At 35.2% G+C, this 25,234-nt stretch overlaps 1 pseudogene; it reads left to right on the top strand.

Annotated features, from left to right (window-relative positions):
• The first annotated feature begins 21,857 nt into the window (after nt 1–21,857).
• LOC120187018 lies at nt 21,858–24,214 on the top strand (annotated as a pseudogene).
• Nucleotides 24,215–25,234: the final 1,020 nt, after the last annotated feature.

The raw sequence follows: 25,234 nt of genomic DNA, 5'->3' as shown, positions 1-25,234 counted from the left end.
TTTGATCCTAAAAGATAATTAATCATCCTATATTAAATTATATTACAAATAATCAATATAAATATTGAAAATTCGTAATATTTACAAAATAACGTATTAATCCCGTATAGGATTTCCTGCATGCACCATCTTCAGTAAAATGGTCATATCTTGAGTTCCCGATATCGGATTGATGCGATTCAAGAACCGTTGGAAAGATAAGAGATAGACGGTTGTATCTCCAGAAGACATGTCGACCGGATAACAACTGGATCCCCTTTAAAAAGTTGTTGCAAATCTGCTGCTATTAGACCCTTACGGATGAATGCTTGAACTACGATTTGAAGCTTGTCTTTAAGAAGTTTTGTCCGGCCTCGTGTGATAGGGCCAAGTGGTATAGTAAATTCATCATCCTTAGATTTAGGGCATGTGGTGCATGTATCATCTCCCCCTTCCTTAAAAGGATTCGTCCATGAATCTTAAATATCAAAAGGAGATAAGTCAGAAACATTAAAGGATGCACTCACGTTATACTCACCGAGAAGATCAATGCGCTAGGCGTTGTCATTGATTCGTTCAAGGAATTGGAATGGGCCATCGTCTCGTGGGTCTAGCTTGTATTTCCTTTATGTCGGGAACCTTTCTTTTCTCATGTGAACCCATACCCAATCTCCTTGTTCAAAGGTGACATGTCATCGGCCCTTGTTAACTCGATTTACGATTGCCTCGTAGGTTTTCTCCATCTTGAGTTTGGCTTTGGCGTGAATTTCTCTGACAAGGGCATCCTTCTTTTCACCATCTAAACTGACAACCTGATCTAAAGGTAAGGGAATAAGATCCAAAGTAGTTAATGGGTTAAAACCATAAACTATTTCGAATGGAGAATAACCTATTGTGGAGTGAATGGATCGATTATAAGAAAACTCAAAAAAGGTAAACATTCTTCCCAATTACGGGTATTCTTACCTACCACAGTTCTTAGCAAAGATCCTAGAATCCGATTTATTACTTCGGTTTGTCCATCGGTTTGAGGATGACAAGAAGTGGAATAGAGAAGTTGTTGAAAACATTTTGATATTTCGATATAACAAATTAAGTTAAATGAATTTTAAGATTTTCCAAATGATTTTCTAAGTATATTCGATATAATTATTCGAATATCAAAACATTACTCCAAATATTTCAAAAATCATTTTTAATCCTTACTTAAGTGTAAAATTAAGTTTTAATCTTAAAACAATTTCAAAATAATCTTTCAAAGTATTTCGAACCATTTCAAAGCCAAAAATTCCAGATTGCTTAGAGGAAACCGATTCCCCCCCAAGGGGGTACCGATTCCCCCTGAATGGTTTGGCTCCGAGATTTCTAGAATGCTTGGAGGGAACTGATTCCCTCATAGGGGGTACCGATTCCCCCCTATTCAACGGTCGAAATATTTGAATTTTACACTTAGGGAACCGATTCCCTATGAGAGGGTACCGATTCCCCCCACGCTCCAAGCATTTTTATTAAATGTTTTCACACTTAAACGGGTATATTATCTTCATTAATTATCCCTAACGTTCAGAAGTGATTCAAGGTGTATTTAAGCAAGCTTAGAAGCCATTGATCAAAAACAAGAAACATCAAGCAACTAGAATCAAGAGAGAATCAAAGAGAAAGCATCAAACCTCAAGTTTGAGCATTTCAAGCCTATTTTCATTCAATATTCATTTTGCTTTCAAGAACACATATTATGCTCAATTGTATTCATCTTTGAGTGTTCTTTTCTTTGTTCTAGAATTGTGCAAACAATCTACCTTGTGAGGATTTCCTTGTAAGTTTGTAAATTTGTATTGTTCTCTTTGGGAGAGAGTTTTCTCAAGAATTTGGGGTATAATTCTTGAGGGTTTGTAAGGTTACTCTTTGTCCTCAAAAGAAAGACAAATTAGTGAATTTGTGGAAAATCCTTAGTGTGGATAACTAAGGTAGTGGACGTAGACTTTGATTGAGAAAGTCGAACCACTCTAAATCGCTGTGCAAATATTTTCAATTTTCTGCAAAAGCTTCCACCGAAATTTTAATTGCCAATTCAACCCCCCTCTTGGCCGATTCTGTCGATCGATTAACTCAACAATTGGCATCAGATCATAACTCATTTGAAGGTTTAATCGCCTCTTGATTCGATTCGGGAAGAGTTATATCGATAATCAAAGTCATCAATGGCCTCTACTTCAAACTTTGACTCCGGTCTTGACTCGATGCCCGTCAACAAGCCTCATTTCTTCAATGGAGCTAACTATGCCCATTGGAAGAATAGAATGATGTACTTCATTCAAGCAAGTGACATGGGAGCATGGAATGCTGTAGAAGAAGGATACATCAAACCTCTCACTCATCCAAGGTTGTGGAGTGAATGAGAGACAAGAATGTTCCAGCTCAACTCCAAAGCCATCCATATCATTTTTTGTGCTCTTGGACCAGATGAATACGGAAGAGTTTCATCGTGTACAACTGCCAAAGAAATATGGGACAAACTTCAAGTCACTCATGTAGGTACCGATGAGGTAAAGAAATCTAAAATTAGTATTCTAACTCATAGCTATGAAAATTTCAGGATGAAACCAAATGAAGATATCAAAGCTATGACGGATAGATTTTCAATGATTGTCAATGGTCTCAAATCATATGGAGAGATCATTTCAAATGAAAAGCTTGTGAGGAAGTTAGTATACTCCCTCCCAAAATCGTGGCAATCAAAGAAGACGACAATCATCGAGTCTAAGGACTTAACGTCCTTAACTCTTGAAGAGACAATTGGGTCACTCCTCACTCATGAAATGATGCTTGAAGATGAGGTGGACCTCGACAAGATTGACGAGACACCAAAGGAGAAGGAGAAGAAGAAAAACATTGGAGTTGCTCTCAAATCCACAAAAGATGAGAGTGATTCGAATAACGATGACGATGACGAGGAAATGGCATTGTTTGCCAAACGGTTCAGAAAAATGATGAGACCTTATCGAGGAAGAAAATTCAAACGAAATGAAGGCCTCAAAAATGAACCGAAAGAGAATGACTCAATCATTTGCTACGAATGCAAAAAGTCAAGGCATGTTAAATATGATTGCCCACAATTGAAGAAAAATGGTCAATCAAAGAATAAGCACAAGGCTCATGTGGCTACATGGAGCGATGAAGAAAGTTCCGATGAAGAGGAACAATAAGTAGCTAACTTGTGCTTGATGGCATTTGGGGAAGATTCTAAGGTAACCTCTAACTCATCCGATTTTGATGATTTATCCTATGATGAGTTATTTGAGGAATATAATGGGTTGGCTTTGGATTATGAGAAATTATTTTTAAAATATAAAAATGATGTTTCAAAATTGAAAATGAAAACAAACTCATATCCAAAACCAACAACGATCTTGAAAGTAAAATCAAAGATTTGCAAATCAAACTAGAAGAGTTTGAAAAGAAAAATTTAGATTTGCAAAATTTACTTTCAAAGATCAATGATGATCTTAAAACTTCTTTTGATAAAGTTGGAACAAAACATTTTGAAAAAGGTGGAAATTCAAAATCCAACTTTGTTAGAAAAAGTTTTAGAAACTACAATCATAGAGGTCCCCAAAGAACCTCTAATGGAAAAATCGTTAGAAGTATGTGGGTTCCTAAAGAACTCATTACTACTAAAGATAAAAATATCCTACACAAATGGATACCTAAGGGGACTAGGATTTTGGAAACTAATGAATATGGACCCAAAAGAATTTGGGTACCAAAAATCAAAAATTAATCTATGTTTGTAGGGAAATGACCATTGCTACAAGGCACGGGAAACAAATTCAAATTCATAGTACCTTGATAGTGGATGCTCAAGACACATGACCGGAGACAAAAGTCGGTTCATTGAGCTTAACGCAAAAAATGGAGGAGAAGTGACTTTTGGAGATAATTCAAAAGGTCACATTGAAGGTATTGGTACAATAGGTAATACCTCTTCCATACAAATTAAAAATGTTTTATATGTGAATGGATTAAAGCATAATCTATTGAGTATTAGTCAATTATGCGATAAAGGATTCAATTTCTTATTTGAAATTAATGGTTGTAAAGTCATTGACATTGCATCTAATCAGATTATGCTTGTTGGTCATAGAATAGGGAACATATACATGGTGCATTTAGATTCTTTTGATATGACTAATTTATGCCTAGTTTCTAAGGATGAACATGATAGTTGGTTATGGTATATGAGACTAGGACATGCTAGTATGAGTGTTTTGCAATGGTTAATTCAAGGAGACCTAGTAAGAGGGTTGCCTAAGCTTAAATTTGATGATGATAAAATCTGTGATGCTTGTGCTAAAGGAAAACAAAAGCGATTTTCTTTCAAATCCATTAATGATGTATCAACTAGTAGAGTTTTACAATTGATCCATTTAGATCTTTTTGGGCCAACTAGAACTACTAGCTTGGGTGGAAAACAATATGTATTTGTCTTGGTAGATGACTATTCTAGATATACTTGGGTTCTATTTTTAAATACTAAAGATTAAGCATTAGAACAATTCATCACATTTTCAAAAGTAATCCAAAATGAAAAAGTTTACTCTATAACTAGTGTTAGGAGTGATCATGGAACTGAATTTGAAAATCTTGGATTTACTGAATTTTGTAACTTTAACGGTATTAACCATAATTTTTCAGCACCTAGAACCCCTCAACAAAATGGAGTTGTTGAGAGGAAAAATCGAACTTAGAAGAAATGGCTAGAACCATGCTTCGTGAAAATAATTTGCCAAAATATTTTTGGGCAGAAGCCACAAATACCGCTTGTTATGTTGTAAATCGAGTAATGATTAGGCCAATTTCAAAGAAAACTCCATATGAAATTTTCAAAAATAAAAAGCCTAACATTAGTTATTTTCATCCTTTTGGATGTAAATGTTTTGTTTTAAACAACGGTAAAGAAAACCTTGGCAAATTTGATGCTAAAAGTGATGAAGGAATTTTTCTGGGTTATTTCTTAAATTCTAAAGCCTATCATGTATTTAATAAAAGAACTTTAGTTGTAGAAGAGTCTATACATGGTGTTTTCGATGATAATCCCCTTTCGAGGAAGGATTCTTGTGTGAATGATGATGTAGGTGTTATAAATACAAATGACGTTAGCCATGACGTTGGAGAACCATCATCAAAGGAAGAAACGAAAAATGAGGAAACTCATGATCCTCTTGAGAATCCAACCATTGAAGAAAGGGAAGTATCTTATCCAAGAGAATACAACTATGTCAAGGATGGTGAAATTATAGGTGATCCATCAAAAGGGGTAACAACTCGATCTTCTCTTAGAAATATTTGTAATTATGTTGCATTTATCTCATGCATAGAGCCTAAGAATATTAAAGAAGCATTAAATGATGAACATTGGATTATGGCTATGCAATAAGAGTTAAATCAATTTGAGAGAAGTAAAGTATGGACATTAGTTGAAAGGCCTAGTAATAAATCTACTGTAGGTACTAGATGGGTATTTAGGAATAAGCTTGATGAGAGTGGTAATATAGTGAGAAACAAGGCTAGACTTGTTGCTCAAGGGTATACTCAAGAAGAGGGCATAGACTATGATGAAACATACACTCCCGTAGCTAGGATGGAAGCAATTAGAATGTTATTAGCATTTGTATGTTTCAATGAATTTAAATTATATCAAATGGATGTTAAAAGTGCATTTTTAAATGGTTTTATAAAAGAAGAAGTGTATGTGGAACAACCTACAGGTTTTGAAGATTCAAATTTTCCGGATCATTTTTAAAATTGACAAAAGCACTTTATGGTTTAAAGCAAGCTCCTAGAGCTTGGTATGAAAGATTGTCAAATTTTTTAATTGAAAAAGGTTTTTCAAAAGGGAAGGTTGACACTACATTGTTTTTGAATCATAAAGGTAAAGATTTATTAGTAGTTCAAATTTATGTTGATGATATAATATTTGGTTCTAATAATGATGTTCTTTGCCAAGAATTTTCTAAGCTAATGCAAAGTGAGTTTGAGATGAGCATGATGGGGGAGCTCTCATTTTTCTTGGGACTCCAAATCAAGCAAAGAAAAGATGGCATCTTCATCAATCAAGCTAAGTACGTCAAATATATGCTCAAGAAGTTTGGACTGGAAAATGGGAAACCTCATGACACTCCAATGAGCTCTTCAACAAAGCTTGACTTAGATGAAGGAGGTAAATGTGTAGATGTTAAATTATATAGGTCAATGATTGGATCTCTACTTTATCTAACTACAAGTAGACCGGACATTATGTTTAGTGTTTGCTTATGTGCTAGATTTCAATCATGCCCTAAGGAATCACATTTACTAGCTGTTAAGAGAATCTTTAGATACCTTAAGGACACTCCTAGTTTAGGACTTTGGTATCCTAGAGACTCTAGCTTTAGCTTGCATGCTTGTTCTGATGCGGATTATGGAGGATGCAAATTAGATAGGAAAAGCACCTCCGGTACTTGCCAATTCCTTGGAAATATGCTAATTTCTTGGTTTTCAAAGAAACAAAATTGTGTTGCATTATCTACCACTGAAGCCGAATACATTTCAGCTGGTAGTTGTTGTGCACAAGTTTTATGGATGAAACAACAACTTTTTGATTATGGAATTGAAGTAGGTACTATTCCTATCAAGTGTGACAATACTAGTGCTATTTGTCTCACTAAAAATCCCATCCAACACTCTAGAACTAAGCACATTGAAATAAGACATCACTTCATCAGAGATCATGTCACTAAGGAAGATGTAGTTCTAGAATTTATTGATACTTTGCACCAATTAGCGGATATCTTTACAAAACCTTTAGACAAGGAACGATTTTGGACACTTAGGAGAGAATTAGGTTTGACCAATCTATCTTCACTGAGTGTTTAAAAAATAATTTTAGCACTTTTAAGAATAAATGAAAAATGCTTATAATAGTAATTTTTGATTGCATTCGTTGCTATTAGTTAGGGGGATTTTATGATTCTTGATGAAAATTAGTTTTATGTTCAAATATCATTTAAAGAATAATTTGATTGTTTGAACATGATTAATTTTCAATATATGAGTTACCAATACCACTAAAGAAAATTAATTTAGCATTTTGAGTGTTTAAAATCGGATTTTAGCATTTTTGTGCAGAGGGAATCGATCCCCCCATGAGGGAACCGATTCCCCCTTTGAAGGGGAACCGATTCCCCCCACAAGGGAATCGATACCCCCTGGGGTTCTGTTAAATCGGGCAGAACACCCAAAACCCCAAAATACTCAAACCCTCTTCTCTTCCGCCGTTCTCTCTCAACTTTTCTCAAATATCCATTTTTGCCTCAATTCAACGATATTAATCGGAATTCGATTCAAATATCATCTTCTAAACCTATTGGAATCATTAAAATCGTGCAAACAACATCAAAATCCCCTCAATCTTCATCTTTCAAGGTAAATTTTTCTAAACTCTATATTTCATTGATTTTGAACATAGAATTAGTTTTAATTAGTTCTAGGTTGAAATAGTGATCGGAATTGATTGTTTAATGATTAGAAACTAAATGTTACAACTAATTTCATCAAAAACACAAGAATTTTACAAAATTTTAAAAATTTCGAAATTAAAAAAAATGTTAATTTTCAAATTATTATGTTTTGATTAAATTATGTTGTTATGAAAACTATATATATATATATATATATATATTGTTTCTTAAAACTATATTTGTCAAAAGTTTTTCAAAAACTTTGCCCAATAGGATTGATTTAGTGAACCTTGAAATATTGAGGACTCAATTGAGTTTTGGGATTAATTGAATTGCATACATTTGTTTTTAAAATTGCAGGGTATCCAATCTATTCTGATTTCCTTTACCATGTCCAATCCTAAACGTGCTAGGTCTTCATCTAGTCGTTCTAGTCGTCAACCAAATTCACCTCCAAATCCTCCTCATATTCCTCAAAATCATATTCCAAATCTTGATCCTAACTTGACTATCCAAAATTCTTGTTTCAATCAACCGGGTCCTAAAGATTATCATTTTTGGTTTTACCAATATTTTGACTCGTATAAGATTAGGGAAGAACGTATCCCATCTCTTCAAGCTATGGTTGCTATTAACTTTAAATATCTCCCTATCTTGCACGAATGGAAATTTGATAAACTTTTCGAACTTGAACCCGTTGTCTATCATCAACTTGTTCGTATCTTCTATTGTAATGTCGTTTGTATCAAAAATCGTGACAAAACCAAAACCATAGGATTACGTTCCTACCTCCTAGGTCAATATTTTTATCTTGATCCGGCTTACATAGCCAATGCCTTGGGCTTGGATAATGAAGGTTTATCAAATGAAAAACAAGTTTTAGGCTCTCGATATAAACGAAATGATAGTGCAAGTGTTCTAAATCTTCATGAGCGTTTTCTTCATCTCATGATCACTTGGTGGTTTCGACCATCCGGGGGTCGTTATTATACTCTCAGAGCTTTAGATCTTTGGTGGTTGCATTGTTTTGAACACAATATAAAAATAAACCTTTCCGAGATTATCTTTGCTGAGATTGTTGAAACCGTTAACCTAGTGCCAAATAAGAAACTCTGTTCTTCACTAGTTTACGGTTGTATCCTTAGTAATCTCTTTTCTAAAGCGAGCTTCGAGTTGGTCTAGATGCCTCATTTCCTCTTAAGAAACAAATCAATCTTCTTTCTTTAACAAGAGCGGGATGGGTCAAAGATAAAGAAACTGGTGAATGGGTTCGATCTTCTGCAAGTACTCCGGGAGCTAGTTCTTCACAAGCTCCACTCGAAGCTGACGAAGATCCAGAGTTTGAACAATTAATGAGGGATATCAATGAAGCTGAAGATGAGCCTGAGCAACCCGAGGAGCACGCACAACAATCGACTCAAATTCCTCCATATTTTCAATCCTTTATGAGACATTTGATTTCCGATATGCGACCATGGATTCGCGCTTTATTTCTATAGAGTACCATTTATCCACAATGGGAGCTCAACAATTAGAGATTCTCCGAGAGATGCGCACAAACAACGCTTCGATGAATGAACGTATTAATGACCTCACTAACGAAATGGCCGTTATGCGAACTTGTTTTCCTCCTCCTGATCTGGATATGTGATTAAATGTTTTACTTTGAACTCCAAACTTATTGTTTTAACATTTTGAATATTTTGGAATGTTTGAATTTGTGAATTGATTGATTGTGAATTTGTTTGGATTTATGGGTGGTATGAACTTATATGTTTTGTGTGATTTATTCATTATTGCATCATTTACTTCATGTTAGATATATGACCAATTTTGCCATATCACATTAAATATGAATATTGATTATAAAGCTAAAGGTAACGTTTCTCTTGATTGTGATCTTAGCAGCTTATGCATACATATACCTAATCAATTGGCTAAATGTTTTTCACGTTTCTTTGAATCTTTTTTATTTAACAAAAAGGGGGAGAAGTGTGTGTTTTAAGTGTGTTTTAAAATAAGTGTGTTTTAAAGTGATAAATGGGAGAAGTGTTAAAGTAAGGGGGAGTAATTTCAAAACTTGATTTCAAAATCTTAAAATTACTAAAATGTTTTGTTATATCAAAAAGGGGGAGATTGTTGAAAACATTTTGATATTTCGATATAACAAATTAAGTTAAATGAATTTTAAGATTTTCCAAATGATTTTCTAAGTATATTCGATATAATTATTCGAATATCAAAACATTACTCCAAATATTTCAAAAATATTTTTTAATCCTTACTTAAGTGTAAAATTAAGTTTTAATCTTAAAACAATTTCAAAATAATCTTACAAAGTATTTCGAACCATTTCAAAGCCAAAAATTCCAGATTTCTCAGAGGGAACCGATTCCCCCCCAAGGGGGTACCGATTCCCCCTGAATGGTTTGGCTCCGAGATTTCCAAAATGCTCGGAGGTAACCGATTCCCCAATAGGGGGTACCGATTCCCCCTATTCAACGGTCGAAATATTTAAATTTTACACTTAGGGAACCGATTCCCTATGAGAGGGTACCGATTCCCCCCACGCTCCAAGTATTTTTATTAAATGTTTTCACACTTAAACGACTATATTATCTTCATTAATTATCCCTAACGTTCAGAAGTGATTCAAGGTGTATTTAAACAAGCTTAGAAGCCATTGATCAAAAACAAGAAACATCAAGCAACTAGAATCAAGAGAGAATCAAAGAGAAAGCATCAAACCTCAAGTTTGAGCATTTCAAGCCTATTTTCATTCAATATTCATTTTGCTTTCAAGAACACATATTGTGCTCAATTGTATTCATCTTTGAGCGTTCTTTTCTTTGTTCTAGAATTGTGCAAACAATCTACCTTGTGAGGATTTCCTTGTAAGTTTGCAAATTTGTATTGTTCTCTTTGGGAGAGAGTTTTCTAAAGAATTTGGGGTATAATTCTTGAGGGTTTGTAAGGTTACTCTTTATGGAAAATCCTTAGTGTGGATAGCTAAGGTAGTGAACGTAGACTTTGATTGAGAAAGTCGAACCACTCTAAATCGATGTGCAAATCTTTTCAATTTTCTGCAAAAGCTTCCACCGAAATTTTAATTGCCAATTCACCCCCCTCTTGGCCGATTCCGTCGATCGATTAACTCAACAGAAGTTTTGTGCCAATCTTACCCCACAATACCTTCCAAAAGTGGCTTATAAACTTAGTGTCACGATCAGACACAATGGTACGAGGAATGCCATGAAGGCGGACTATTTCTCGAAAGAATAAATCAACAATATGTGTGGCATCGTCCGTTTTATGGCAAGGAATGAAGTGTGCCATCTTTGAGAATCTATCCACAACCACAAAAATACTATCTCGTCCTTTCTTAGTGCGGGGTAAGCCAAGTATAAAATCCATCGATAAATTGATCCAAGGAGAAGAAGAAATTGGTAAAGGCGTGTACAGACCATTAGGATTTACCTTTGACTTTGCTTGTTTGCACGTGATGCATGATGCACAAATCTTTTCCACTGTTTTGTGCATATGCGGCCAAAAGAAGTGTTCCATGACCATATCAAGTGTTTTGTGAATACCGAAGTGTCCCATAAGTCCTCCGGCATGTGACTCGTGAACCAAGAACTCTCGCAAAGAGCCTTGTGGTATACACAACCTGTTCATGCGAAAAAGAAAGCCATCTACAAGATAAAACTTGTTAAAAGAACCTTTTACACATTGTTTATAAATCTCATAAAAATCTGGATCGTTAGGATAAAGTTCTTTGATATGTACAAAACCCAGAACAGTAGCATGCATTCGAGTGATAAATGTGTATCGTCGAGATAATGCATCAACTAAAATGTTATCTTTCCCTTGTTTTTATTTGATGATGTAAGGAAAAGATTCAATGAACTCAACCCATCGAGCATGTCGTTTGTTTAACTTACCTTTCCATTTAACCATTTGAGTGATTCATGGTCCGTGTGAATGACAAACTCTTTAGGGAGAAGATAATATTGCCACACTTCGAGTGCTCGGACGAGTGCAAGAAGTTCCTTGTCGTAGGTAGAGTAGTTCAATTGTGCACCTTTTAACTTTTCACTAAAGAAAGCGATAGGTTGTCTTTCTTGCATGAGGACGGCACCAATGCCTATGCCTGAAGCATCACATTCTAGCTTAAAGGTGTTAGAAAAATTGGAAAGACGAAGAATAGGGGTAGAACATAACTTATCTTTAAGAAGTTCAAAAGCTTTTTGTTGTAGTGGTCCCCATTTGAATTCAACTGACTTTTTGATGATCTCGGTTAATGGTGCAGCAATGGTTGAGAAATCTTTGACAAAGCGAAGGTAGAAACTTGCTAAACCATGAAAAGATCTTACCTCGGTGATGGAAGTAGGCGTGGGCCATTCTTGAATTGCCTTGACCTTCTCTTTATCTACATGAATACCCTGTACACTAACTATAAAGCCTAAAAACATAAGCTTATCACTGCAAAACACACACTTATCCATGTTAGCATATAAATGTTCTCGTCGAAGAACTTTGAGAACCATTCGAACATGAATGACATGAGAATTAAGAGAAGATGAGTATATAAGAATGTCATCAAAGTAAACGAGAACAAATTTACCTATAAACTCCTTAAGAACGTGATTCATTAATCTCATGAAGGTTCTTGGAGCGTTTGTGAGCCCAAAGGGCATAACAAGCCATTCATACAAGCCGAACTTTGTCTTGAATGTTGTTTTCCATTCGTCTCATTCTTTCATTCGAATTTGATGGTAACCACTCTCAAGTCTATTTTGGTGAAGATACTTGCACCATGTAGTTCATCCAACATATCATCTAGGTGTGGAATAGGATGCCTATACTTGATTTTATCCGATTGATAGGTCGACAATCTACACACATTCGGAATGTGCCATCTTTTTTTGGAACTAGAATGACGGGAACTGCACAAGGACTAAGACTCTCACGGATGTGTCCTTTTTGTAATAATGAATCTATTTGTCGTTCCAATTCCTTCGTTTCCTCAGGATTGCATCGGTAAGCGGGGCGGTTTGGTATGGTTGATCCAGGGATAAAGTCGATTTGATTTTTGATTCCTCTTGTAGGTGGTAAACCATCCGGTGGGTTGCTTAAGACATCTTGAAACTCCTGTAATAGAGAAGAAAACACACTAGGCAAATATGTGATGTTAGTGATAGTTGATAAAATGGAGTCCTTGAAACGGACTAGAATGCACGGCCTATTTTGAAAAAGGGTCTCTCTCATATATTTTGCACTCGCATAAATGTTTTGAGACACTCTTTTATTTTCACATTGAGGTTCACTCACCACCCATGGGTCATTTGTTTGGCTTTTATCGGTTGTGGCCTCTTTTTCCTTTTGTTACAAATTCCCTGTTTCCTTGAGAATTCGTTGTTGATCTATGAGAATCTCTTTGAGGGGTAGGGGGTTAAGTCGGAATGGTTTACCTTTTATTGGAATTGTGTAAGTTTTCTTTCGACCATAATATGTGACGACGTTGTCGTATTGCCAAGGCCGTCCTAGGAGAATGTGGGATGCTTGCATCAGAATTACATCACACCATACGTCGTCACAATATTTTCCCTTCTTGATATTAACGAGGCATTGTTTAACCACCTTCATATCGGCACTCTCATTAAGCCATTGTAAGCAATAAGGTTTTGGATGTCGTTGGCAAGGAAGTTTGAGTGATTCAACAACGTTGGAGCTAATGACGTTGACACAACTACCATTGTCAATGATGATGGAGAATGGTTGTTCCTTGATTAGGCAGCGTGTGTGGAAGATGTTGGAACGTTGTATGCTAGACTCGTCGGATGCTTGGATGTTCAATGTATGACGGATCACCAAGATTGTGCCATTGTACTCATCGCTTCCATAGTCATCACTATCTTCTTTGGCTTCGACATGTACTGGTATGTCGGCGATGTCGTCATCGGAGTCAGAATTGTAAGATCCATCACCTAGTATGGTTAAGGTCCTCGTGTTTGGACAATTGCGGCTGATATGGCCTCTTCCTAAGCATTTAAAACACTTGATGTCTCTTGCTCGGGTGTCGTCTTTAGGGGCTGGAAGTGTCTCATTCTTTGCTGGTCGTTGTTTCTCTTTGTCGAGTTTGTCATCTCTCAATTTTTTTTGAGAAGATGGAGTAGAAGATGAGGAAGGATTTGAAGGATTACCTTGGTAAGAGAATGAAGTACCTTGGTAATGTTCTCTGAATCGGAATCTCCTTTGTATTTGTGCTTCGATTGTCATTGCTTTCTTCAGTGTATCTTCGAGGTTTTCGTACCCATGGAGGTCAAGAAGATCAGTGATGTTTGAGTTCAAGCCGACAACAAATCTTGACATGGTGTCCTCTTCTTCTTCAGTTATGTTAGCCATATTGAGTAAGGACTGCATCTCCTTGTAGTAATCTTCAACTGAACTTCTACCTTGTCGAAGTCGATGTAGTCGTTGTTTAACTTCTCGTGTATAATGTGTCGGTAGGAATCGGTTCCTCATGTCAAGTTTGAGTTCGGTCCAAGAAGTGATTGGTTGAATTTGGTAGTTGTCGATCTTTTTCCTTGTTTGTATCCACCAAGTGTGAGCATATCCTCGAATTCCAAGGTGATGAGGGGAACTTGTTCAGCTTGGGGCAGTCATGGTATGCGAAAAAGAGATCAACTTTTCCTTCCCAATCGATGTACTTGTTTGGATCGTAGTCTCCTTTAAAAGACGGGATCATGAACTTTGGTTTTGCAAAGAGTTCGGGTGTTTGAAAATGTGGTTGTGCTCGCCTGGGGGCCAAAAGTTCAGCATTGTTTGGACTTGGATTCTGGTTTGGTAGATCCAGTTGTAGTTCTTGTCGTTCTCTCAAGGCATTGTTAAGTTGATCAAATTGAGTTGTGAGTCGTTCAAGTGCGGCTAAGATGGCCGTAAGTGTCTCATTGTTATTGTCGCCCATCCTGCAATTATAACACTCAAAAGAAGATTTTAAAGTAGAATAAAAATAAAAGAAAATAAATTTAACAAAGCAAGAAACCTCACAAGTCACTCCAAGAAAGTAACACAACGAGAGGCAAGTAAGCCGATCTTGTACTCTTTAAAACTCACTTTACCAAGTAGTCTTTCACAGTTCGTATCGAAGTTTGATTACTAGCAAAGGCGATAAGAAAAACCTAAAAGCTCTAAGAGGCCAAACAAAGGTTAGACTCCAAGAGAACAAGAATGAAAGAAGGAAGAAGTATGCAAACTCTTTAGTCCTACTAACACAAGAAGATAATGTGTTAGATAATGCAAAAGAACAATAATAGGGAAAAACAAAAGAACCTAGAGCACTAAGAGTTAAAGAAAAAAAGGACCAAACCAGAAAACCTAGAAAACGCTGGATCAACTTGAGCAACGTTTTTGAGGGGGTTACTGGTATCCAAAAATTCTTGAATGTCTTTCGATGCGTCAAGAAACCACCTGTAAAATTTCAGAATCAAATACCTTCAGTAGTATCCAGTAGACTCTGTTGAACGGTGAGTCCTCAAACAATCTGTTTTTTTATCACTTTGTTGTGAGTCGTTCTTGATCTCCAAAAATTCTGATTTTTTGTGTGAATGATATCCAATATATGGAGTTTCAATCTGGAAATTTTCACCACAAAATTCCTCCTGTAGAATTTTCAAGAAATTCGAAAATATTCTAGACCGAATCTGCCGATAAAACTTGAATGATGTATTTGAAGGATCTTATGAACTCTGATCGAAGTGAATTTTGGACTGGAGATTAAACTTAAGACGAATATGATATCTGGAGAAAATCAGCCCTAAATAACTTCGTTTGCAACTTTTTTTTTTGAAATTTTGGCTTTTTTGTTTTTTTTAAATAGCAAACTAACAAGAAGGAATTGAATCTAAATTAAAATTAAATAAAAATAACCTGAAACGATGAATCTTCTCTGAACTAGCTCCGTTGGGGTACCTTGACGGTGTTGTGTGCAAGAACAAACAAGATTGCTTGCTTCTTTCCAAGAATCGGGCCAAATCTGATACCAATTGATAGGGAAGCGGTGGCGGGTTAATGAACGTTGCTCTTGTTGAAGAATCAAACCTAGAAAAGATCTAGACTCGATGAAGAACAATAAGGGATGAATCGGGAAGGTGGCGACAATAGATAGGGTTTCTTTTTGGTGCTGAAAACAAGATAAAAATAAGATTAAAACAAGATAAAGAAAAGATAAATGAATTGCAAATAAAATAAGATAACTAAGAAATCAAAAGATCTCCCTTATGAAGGTGAACGATAAAGATGATTGATGACGTGGATGGATATGTGGAAAATCGATGGATAATGTCCTATCGAGCCCTCCTAGTTGCAATGAAAAGGCAAACACGATAATATGGCTCTAACCAACCCTCCTAGTCGCGATGAAAAGGCAAATTGGAGTGTGAAGATTAATCTCCCTCACAAGAACTTGAAAGAACTCAAGGAGAAGAAGCTTCGAAGGCACAAGGCAATCAGCACTTGCAAAAACGAACTCTCGTTGTATTATTAATCAAAGAAATCTGATTTACAAAGTTGAATGAAGCCTCCTTTATATAGGGGCTGAATTCTAAAGGTCCTAAATAACTAAAGAATAAAATATTAATAAACTAAACATGTTTTAACTCTAATTCCTAATAAAATAATAATAACTAAAAATATTGTTTTAACCCAACCTTAATTCCTAATAAAATAATAATTCTGATCCTAAAAGATAATTAATCATCCTATATTAAATTATATTACAAATAATCAATATAAATATTGAAAATTCGTAATATTTACAAAATAATCCCGTATAGGATTTATTGCATTCACCGTCTTCAGTAAAATTGTCATATCTTGAGTTCCCGATATTGGATTGATGCGATTCAAGAACCGTTGGAAAGATAAGAGATAGACGGTTGTATCTCCAGCAGACATGTCGACCGGATAACAACTGGATACCCTTCAAAATTTGTTGCAAATCTGATGCTATTAGACCCTTACGGATGAATGCTTGAACTGCAATTTGAAGCTTGTCTTTAAGAAGTTTTGTCCGGCCTCGTGTGATAGGGCCAAGTGGTATAGTAAATTCATCATCCTTAGCTTTAGGGCATGTGGTGCATGTATCATTTGCCTCGTAATTTTTCGAGTATTTCCTCTGTAAATCGTAGTGTACTCTCTATGATATTCTCCATGACTAATGGGTTTGATTACATCAACATTTATAGTCTAAATTTATGCTATTTTTAGATTTATTTTGAATCCTAATAGAACTTTAATACTTGCTTGTTGTGGTGTCTGAGGAATCCAGCGTGGAACTTGGCGATGGTTGACTGAGTTGGGCGAGGAGCGGCGCTGGTTGAGGGGAAGGTGGGATACGGCTAGAAGATAAGATGGGAAACTAGGGTTCCCAAACCCTAGATCACCGGTTTGGGTTACAGACGGTTCGGGCGGAGATACAAGCATACCGGTTCAAGTGCTTCACTTCGGACCATTGTTGGGCCACGTGTTACTGGTCACTGTTGGGCTTCTAATCTGTAAAAAAATGTAAACATTATTATATAATATAATTTGTAATTATATAATATAACAATATTAATTGGTCAAAATTTGTGTCTTTATATGCCCCTCTTTGCTCATTATCGTGTAATGAAAATAGAGAAAAGATTAAAAGACAAAAATTTCGTCCATATCGAATGTCCTCTGTCGTAGAGTTGAAATCTGATATTAAAACTGGTTTGTCAATTTGAATTGAAGCACGAAATGACTCCCTCGTCGTGAGCTTGAGTTGTGAATGGCTCCATAGTTGCGAAGTCGGGTCCATCTTGAAATGGAATTGAAGTCGTAATTTAGAATTTGAATCGAAATATGGTTTCTCGTTGCCAAATTATAGTCAACTCCGGTCTTCTTCTCGATTTAAAGACTTTGGTTTGAAAATTCAACTGGAAAATAATTCTTTGACTTCACCAAGTGGTTGATAGGCACTCAAGCTGAATGAGATCGAACTCGAAAGGTCTTCGTTGACATATAGCTTTTCCCGACTTAAGCTATGCTGCAAATGATATGCCTTTGAGCTGAGCGTAACTGAACTCGAAGGTTAGGTGTTTCAAGAGAAACATTTTCAAAGGTTTTTTTTTGTGTTTCAAGAGAAATAATTTCAAAGGTTGATGCTTCAAGAGAAACTATCTCAAGAGAGACAAAACTTTGTTTCAAGGGAAACTGTCTCAAGAGAGACAAAATTTGTTTCAAGAGAAACTGTCTCAAGAGAGACAAAACTTAGTTCCAAAAGAAACTGTCTCGAGAGAGACGAAATTTGTTTAAAGGAAAACAAATTCAAAGATTTTGTTTCAAGAGAAACTGTCTCAAGAGAGACAAAATTTGATTTAAGGGAAACTGTCTCAAGAGAGACAAAATTTGTTTCAATAGAAACTGTCTAAAGAGAGCCAAAACTTAGTTCCAAAAGAAACTATCTCAAGGGAGACGAAATTTGTTTCAAGGAAAATAGATTCAAAGATTTTGTTTCAAGGGAAATTGTCTCAAGAGAGATAAAATTTGTTTTAAGAGAAAATGTCTCAAGAGAGACAAAATTTGCTATAAGAGAAACTGTCTCAAGAGAGATAAAATTTGTTTTAAGAGAAACTGTCTCAAGAGAGACAAAACTTTGTTTTGAGTAAATTAGTCTTGAGCGAGACGACCCATTGTTTCGAGAGAAACAATCTCAAAGGTGATCAATAATCTGCTTGTTCATGCATGTTAAAGAAATCCTTTCAGAAGCTTTAATCGTTGACTTAAGGAAGCCGAATCTGTGGATGGCATGTTTGTTGTGACACTAAATCACTTCATCGGGCACGATATCCTTCTTCCCGAAGATGAAATCGTGGATGGCTCATTCGCTGTGAAATTGAGATTTTAATTGGACGTCATTCGTTGTGAAGTTAAAATCCACATTTGTAAATTGCATCTCTTTCGAGTTCAATATCTTTCGCTGTAAAGTTGAAAATGACTCTGAACGAAGCTTGGAAAGTTATTTGTCGACAAACGGTTGCCCTTTTGCTGTGAGTTAACCTTTGAATTGGATAACCTTCGGTGTGAAGTTGAAATCCAATCTTGTGTTGTTTCGAGTCCAATATCATTCGCTGTGAAGTTGAAATTGACTCTGAATGAAAATGGAAAGTTGTTTGTTGACAGTCGCCCTTTCGATGTGAAGTTGAGCAACCACCATCAAGTACTGAATGTGCTTTTGAATCGATTATCTTTCATCTTGATGTTGAAACTTGACTCCAAAAGCTTCAAAAATTATGTATGCTAAAAATGATAAATGTGATGCTCTTAAATATGTCTAAGATGCATGCAAAATGAATTAATTATGCAGAGCCTCATTTTTGTCTGCTGGTCTTGCATGTGGAGGAAAGACCTTCAGAAGATCTGGTCATTTCACATCTAGATGTTGAATCCCCAAAGATGCCCCAATATTCGATGTTTAATCTCCGAAAATGCCTCAACATTTGATGTTGAATCTTCAAAGATGCCCCCATTGTTCTTCATTTCTTGCTTCAACATTTATTCTAAGCATGAGTTTTGTGTCTGAGAGCCATATGTCATTTACCAAGATCCACTCTAGAGAGATTGTCTTATTTGGAAAGTGTTTTTTTCGAGATATGAAAATATCAATTAGAAGAGTTTTGAAAAATGTTTGATCAAAAGTTTTGAAAATATTACCCCTTTCTCGGTTTTATAATTGAGACGAATCATAAAACTAGAGTTCATTGGATATCAAAGAATTAATTACATGATTAATACTTCAATAAATTATAGTTATTTGACAAGTGTCAAGATCAAAGCTATCTTTGGGAAATGGTTAAGTAAGAAAAGGATAAAAGTCTCAGGTTATTGTGTTTGGCATTTTTGTTTATTTGATGCTCAAAGGTTTGATGGGGTAGCTTGCACGCTACTCCATTGGAAGTGTTCTCTGGTTCCCATCTTTCATGGTTCCCAGCTTTCATGCCGTTCATCGACGGCAAAACTCAAAAAAATTGATTTTTTAAAAGTTTTTCCCCTCCCCGTTTTAAATATCCGAACGGTTTTTACAAAATAGGCTCGGGGGAGGGTAGATCTGAGATCAAAGTCTCGGTCCCTATCCTAAAAACTCATCGGCCAAAAGCTTCGTGGGTCGAAGCAATACAAACAACATCGAATGTATGCGAAGAACAAACATAAATAAGGTAAAAAATGTTACTTTTCTCTTATTTTCTTTCAAAGCGTTTACAATAGCTCCGATTTGCCTCGTAATTTTTCGAGTATTTCCTCTGTAAATCGTAGTGTACTCTCTATGATATTCTTCGTGACTAATGGGTTTGATTACATCAACATTTATAGTATAAATTTATGCTATTTTTAGATTTATTTTGAATCCTAATAGAACTCTAATACTTGCTTGTTGTGGTGTCCGAGGAATCCGGCGTGGAACTCGTGACTGAGTTGGGTGAGGAGCGGCGCTGCTTAGGGGAATGTGGGATGCGGCTAGAAGATAGGATGGGAAACTAGGGTTCTCAAACCCTAGATCACTGGTCTGGGTTGCAGACGGTTCGGGCGGAGATACAAGCAGACCGGTTCAAGTGCTTCACTTCGGGCCACTGTTGGGCCACGTGTTATTGGTCACTGTTGGGAATCTGTAAAAAATAAAATGTAAACATTATTATATAATATAATTTGTAATTATATAATATAACAATATTAATTGGTCAAAATTTGGTTTCTTCACTTAAATATTTATATTTTATTATGATCATATTTTAAATTTACGTTAAAAAATATAATATATTTTTTGTAGTTAAGATAATAATAAAATATATTTTTGTATTTAAAATAAAAATATATTTTTAAGTTAAGATAAGAATAAAATATATATTGTAAGTTAAAATAACAAATAATTATATTTAATAATTTAGGGTAAGAATAGAATATATTTAATAATTTATGTAATAAGTTAAGATAAGAATAAAATATATATTTAAGTTAAGATAAAGACTACAATATATTTTTAAGTTAGTATAAAAATAAAATATATTTTTAGTTTAAGATAAGAATAAAATATATTTAATAAGTTAATATAAAAATAAAATGTATTTTTAATGTTAAGATGTAAACTTAATTTAATATGTGAATTTAAGTTAAGATATATAAAAAATTAAGAATTTAAGTTTACACTAATAACATATGCAATCAAATTTTGAATCAATTAACTACTTTGGCTCAATGGTTGAACTTGCTTCTTCAACTTAGCAACCCCTTGTTTGATTTGTTTAGGCATCATTTAAGTGTCCAAAATTTTCTTCCCTTTAGAGGGTGACAAAATGAATTAAAATAAATTTAATCGTTTGAGATGACACATGTCATTACACATGAAACCATTTGATTTGAGGAATAAATTTATTTTAATTTATTAAAATTAAGACTAAATTGATAGAATACATAAGTAACAATGACCAAATGTGTAATTATACCAAATATTTTAATTGTCACATCATCAGCTTCTCCGTTAAATATTGACGACAAGTGGCTTAATTGAATGTCTAAATAGTTGAGTGGCCTGATTGACAAAATTTTAAAAATGGTGGATAGAATAAAAAGGGGCAATGGCTAGGTTAGGTGGTCACTAGTATAATTTATCCTTTATTTTAGATAATTTTCCTTTAAGTAATTTATAATTATATGTTAAGTTTTTAGAATTTTAAATTTTTATAAATTAAATTAAATATGTTCATCGTTAATGGTATTCATCGGTGGCATGATTACTCATAAAAAATCTTAATGTCATGGCCATAAATAAATGGAAAGTTAGTTAAAGCAAAGTCATGGCAAGAAATGAGTATATATATCTAAAGGTAGCAAGAATCTTAATGTCTATATGCCCTTTTGCTTTGGACCGTCCACTTAATAGTTTTTTTTTTTTTTTGATAAGTCACTTAATAGTTTAAGTCTTACCCCATAATGAAAAATGGTGAGATCTTGGAATCTATGTGTCAATTGGCACTAATCCAAAATTAGTGGGAGATTTTACATATTAAATTAAACAACTTTATGGATTATTTAATTTGATTTGTTCGAAGTTTGTAGAGTTTTGGATATATTCCTTCCTAAAGTGGAGAGAGCTGTGGTGTGGATTATAGAACCCTGAAACCGAATTTTCAGGTCTACTGGCGAAGAATCTGCAAACGGGTCCAGTCAGAACCCGCCAAATGGGTCATGACCCGAATCTTTTCCTCCTTGAGACTGGGTCTAGCTCCGGAAAACAATCGTAATAGAAGAAAAGGTTACAGTTTCAAAGTAAATTAAAGCGAAAAAAAAGAGTAAGAAATTAACATTAGTTGCATGATTTCCTTACGTGGTGAAAAATGGTTGTTTGATTTCATGCAGCACGTAAAAATCATTCATTAAGATCTATAAGAAACGATAAACAGCTGAAGCTTTGATTTTGATTTTCGAAAAAAAGGAAATTTTCTATAGTCGTTAGAATTAGGGTTCTTGGTTATGATGGGGCGTTTTGCTCTTCTTCTTCTCTTAGCTTCACTGCAGTTCTGCTTCGCAGCTGATGATAATGACATTGACAAAAACGATGATGTGGTGATTTAATTGTTTTTTTATTTGTTTAATGTCTCGAATTGGTAAGGAATGTTTTGATATTATGATTTCTTTTATGGGTTTTGTTCTTAGGTTTTTTATGAATCATTCGACGAGTCATTCGACGAGTCATTCGAGGGTAGATGGATCGTCTCTAATAAAGATGATTATAAAGGTGAAAGTTTTAATTTATTTATTTCACTTTCTATTCATGGAAATCTTCAATGGGATACGCATAGAACACTATAGGTTCATAATCGAACATTTATGGGATCCTTTTGTTTCTAAATCAAATTTTCTTCTTTTGTATTGAAAATCTATTTTCGTTTGTGTTAAAATTTTATAAATTCGTACTTAATATAAAATTTTGTTTTTGTACAGGTGTATGGAAGTATTCGAAGAGCGAGGGGCACGACGACTATGGTCTTCTGGTGAGCGAGAAGGCAAGAAAGTATGCAATAGTGACGGAGCTTGATGCCCCGGTGAGTCTCAAAGACGGAACCACGGTGCTTCAGTTCGAGACTCGGTTCCAGAGCGGACTCGAATGCGGCGGCGCTTATCTGAAATACCTTCGTCCTCAAGAGGCACAATGGAAGCCTAAGGAATTCGACAATGAGTCCTCTTACTCCATCATGTTCGGACCTGACAAATGCGGGACTACAAACAAGGTTCATTTTATCTTGAAGCACAAGAATCCTAAAAACGGTGAATATGTCGAACACCATCTTAAACACGCACCGTCTGCCCCGTCCGATAAGCTCACTCATGTGTACACTGCGACATTGAAACGTGACAAAGAGGTTCGAATCATGATCGATGGGGAGGAGAAGAAGAAGGCGAATTTCTTAGCTGCCGATGATTTCGACCCTCCGCTTATCCCTCCCAAGACAATCCCTGATCCGGACGATAAGAAACCCGAGGGTTGGGATGATCGAGCAAGGATTCCCGATCCGAATGCGGTGAAACCCGACGATTGGGACGAGGATGCACCAATGGAAATTGAGGACCAGGAGGCGGTAAAACCCAAAGGATGGTTAGACAACGAGGCCGAGGAGATCGATGACCCTGAGGCAACCAAGCCAGAGGATTGGGATGATGAAGAGGATGGTGTGTGGGAACCCCCTAAGACGTTTAACCCAAAATGTGCAACGGCTCCAGGTTGTGGTGAATGGAAGAGGCCTATGAAGAACAACCCTGCCTACAAAGGCAAATGGTCTCCCCCACTAATTGATAACCCCAGCTATAAGGGTATTTGGAAGGCCAGGGAGATTCCAAACCCAAACTACTTCGAACTCGAAAAGCCTAACTTCGAGCCTATTTCTGGTATCGGTATCGAGATTTGGACAATGCAAGATGGTATATTGTTTGATAACATCTTGATAGCCAAAACCGAGAAAGTTGCAAAGTCATATAGGGAGACCAAGTGGAAACCAAAGTTTGAGGTTGAGAAAGAAAGACAAAAAGCTGAGGACAACGCTTCTGGTCCTGATTTCCTTGCTGCCATTAAGGTCTTAGTTGTTTTTTTCTTCTTTTGTGCAATCTTATTACCTATATAACATAAACTTGGTAATTTTGTTAATCTGCAGAGGAAAGTGTTTGATTTCCTATACGAGGTTGCTGATATGCCTTCGTTAAGCAACTACAGGACTCAAATTCTAGTAAGTTCCAAGTTTTTTGCTCTTTAAAGCAAGATTGGTTTTTTAATGTTGGATTTGTCATCTGAATATTGAGCTGTTCATATAGGATCATATTGAGAAGGCCGGGGAACAACCTAATCTCACCATGGGTATCCTAGTCTCAATTGCAGTGATTATCCTCACCGTTTTCTTGAAGCTCATTTTTGGTGGCAAGAATCAAGCAAGTTTTTCAATTCAAACCATTTTTTATTTCAAAAGATTACATCGAGTGAAATAGGTTAATCGTAATTATGCACTGCAGACAAGCCCAAAAGAAGAACAGGAAGCGGTGGTGGGTCAGACAAAACATGATGAAGCAACAAGCGGTGAACAAAAGGAAGACGAAAATGAAACAACTGCTGCTTCTCGACGAAGGAGGCGTGAAACTTAAAACCAAACCAGACTGATTGGTCACATCATCAGTTGTAACTTTTGCTCTTTAGCTTCTTTTTTAACACTCTTAGTTTCTTGGGGTTTATTTACTTGATTTTGTTTTTTTCTTAATGTTTTGAATATTAGTTTTATGTAAATAAGACGTACTATTATACATTAACATGTGAATCTGCTTTCTGTTTATATAAACAGTGTTTAATGACTGTTAACAGATAAAAAGAGGGTGGGAGTTTTGGTAAAGGGGAGCATCGTACGAGTGTAAATAATCTAAGTTTAAATAGGTAAAGTTACGTTTGTGTTCGTTTGTTTATTTCTAAACGTACTCATGTTCGCTTTATGTTCAATTCATGTTTATTTAATTTTTTAATATCATGTTTGTTTATTTGTTTTTGAATGTATTCGTGTTCATTCGTTTAGCGTTCTCGAATATATTCATTTAATGTTTATTTAGCGTTAGATTATATATTCATGAATATTTTCATTTGTAAGCTAAAAAATGATAAAATTATACAATTAGTGTAAAACTTTTTAATCTTTATAGTTTAAACTCCAATTTCAACATGTGTTCAATTTAGACTTTACGTTCACCATATTTAAAATGTAAAAATAAATAAACGTCCTTGTTTATGAACAAAATGAATGAATAAATAAACGAGCTTATAAACGAGTTTGTTCGTGAACATAAACGAACGAGTCGATAAACAAACTCATAAATAAACTTTTTTCTTGAACATAAACCAACCAAACATACTTTTATTTGTTCTTGTTCGTTTATTAAATGAACATAAATTTTTTATTAATACTCATTTATTTAATTTAATAAACAAACATTATACAAATAATTAATTCAACATTCTATTCATTTATGGAGCAATACCTCACTGAACACTGAACTCTCCAAAAACAAAAAGGCAAAATAAAGCACCCAACTTACAAAATTCACCCCGTGGGTACGCAATAAAAAAATATCTGATAAGATAAATTCACTTGTTATAATTAGTTTTTTGAGTAAACTCTATTAGATGTAATTAAATATGAGATATGTCATTG

This window comes from Hibiscus syriacus, unplaced genomic scaffold, assembly GCF_006381635.1.
Source record: "Hibiscus syriacus cultivar Baekdansim isolate YM2019G1 unplaced genomic scaffold, ASM638163v2 tig00113722_pilon, whole genome shotgun sequence".
Taxonomy (NCBI): domain Eukaryota; kingdom Viridiplantae; phylum Streptophyta; class Magnoliopsida; order Malvales; family Malvaceae; genus Hibiscus; species Hibiscus syriacus.
This window is presented reverse-complemented; position numbering and strand designations above follow the sequence as displayed.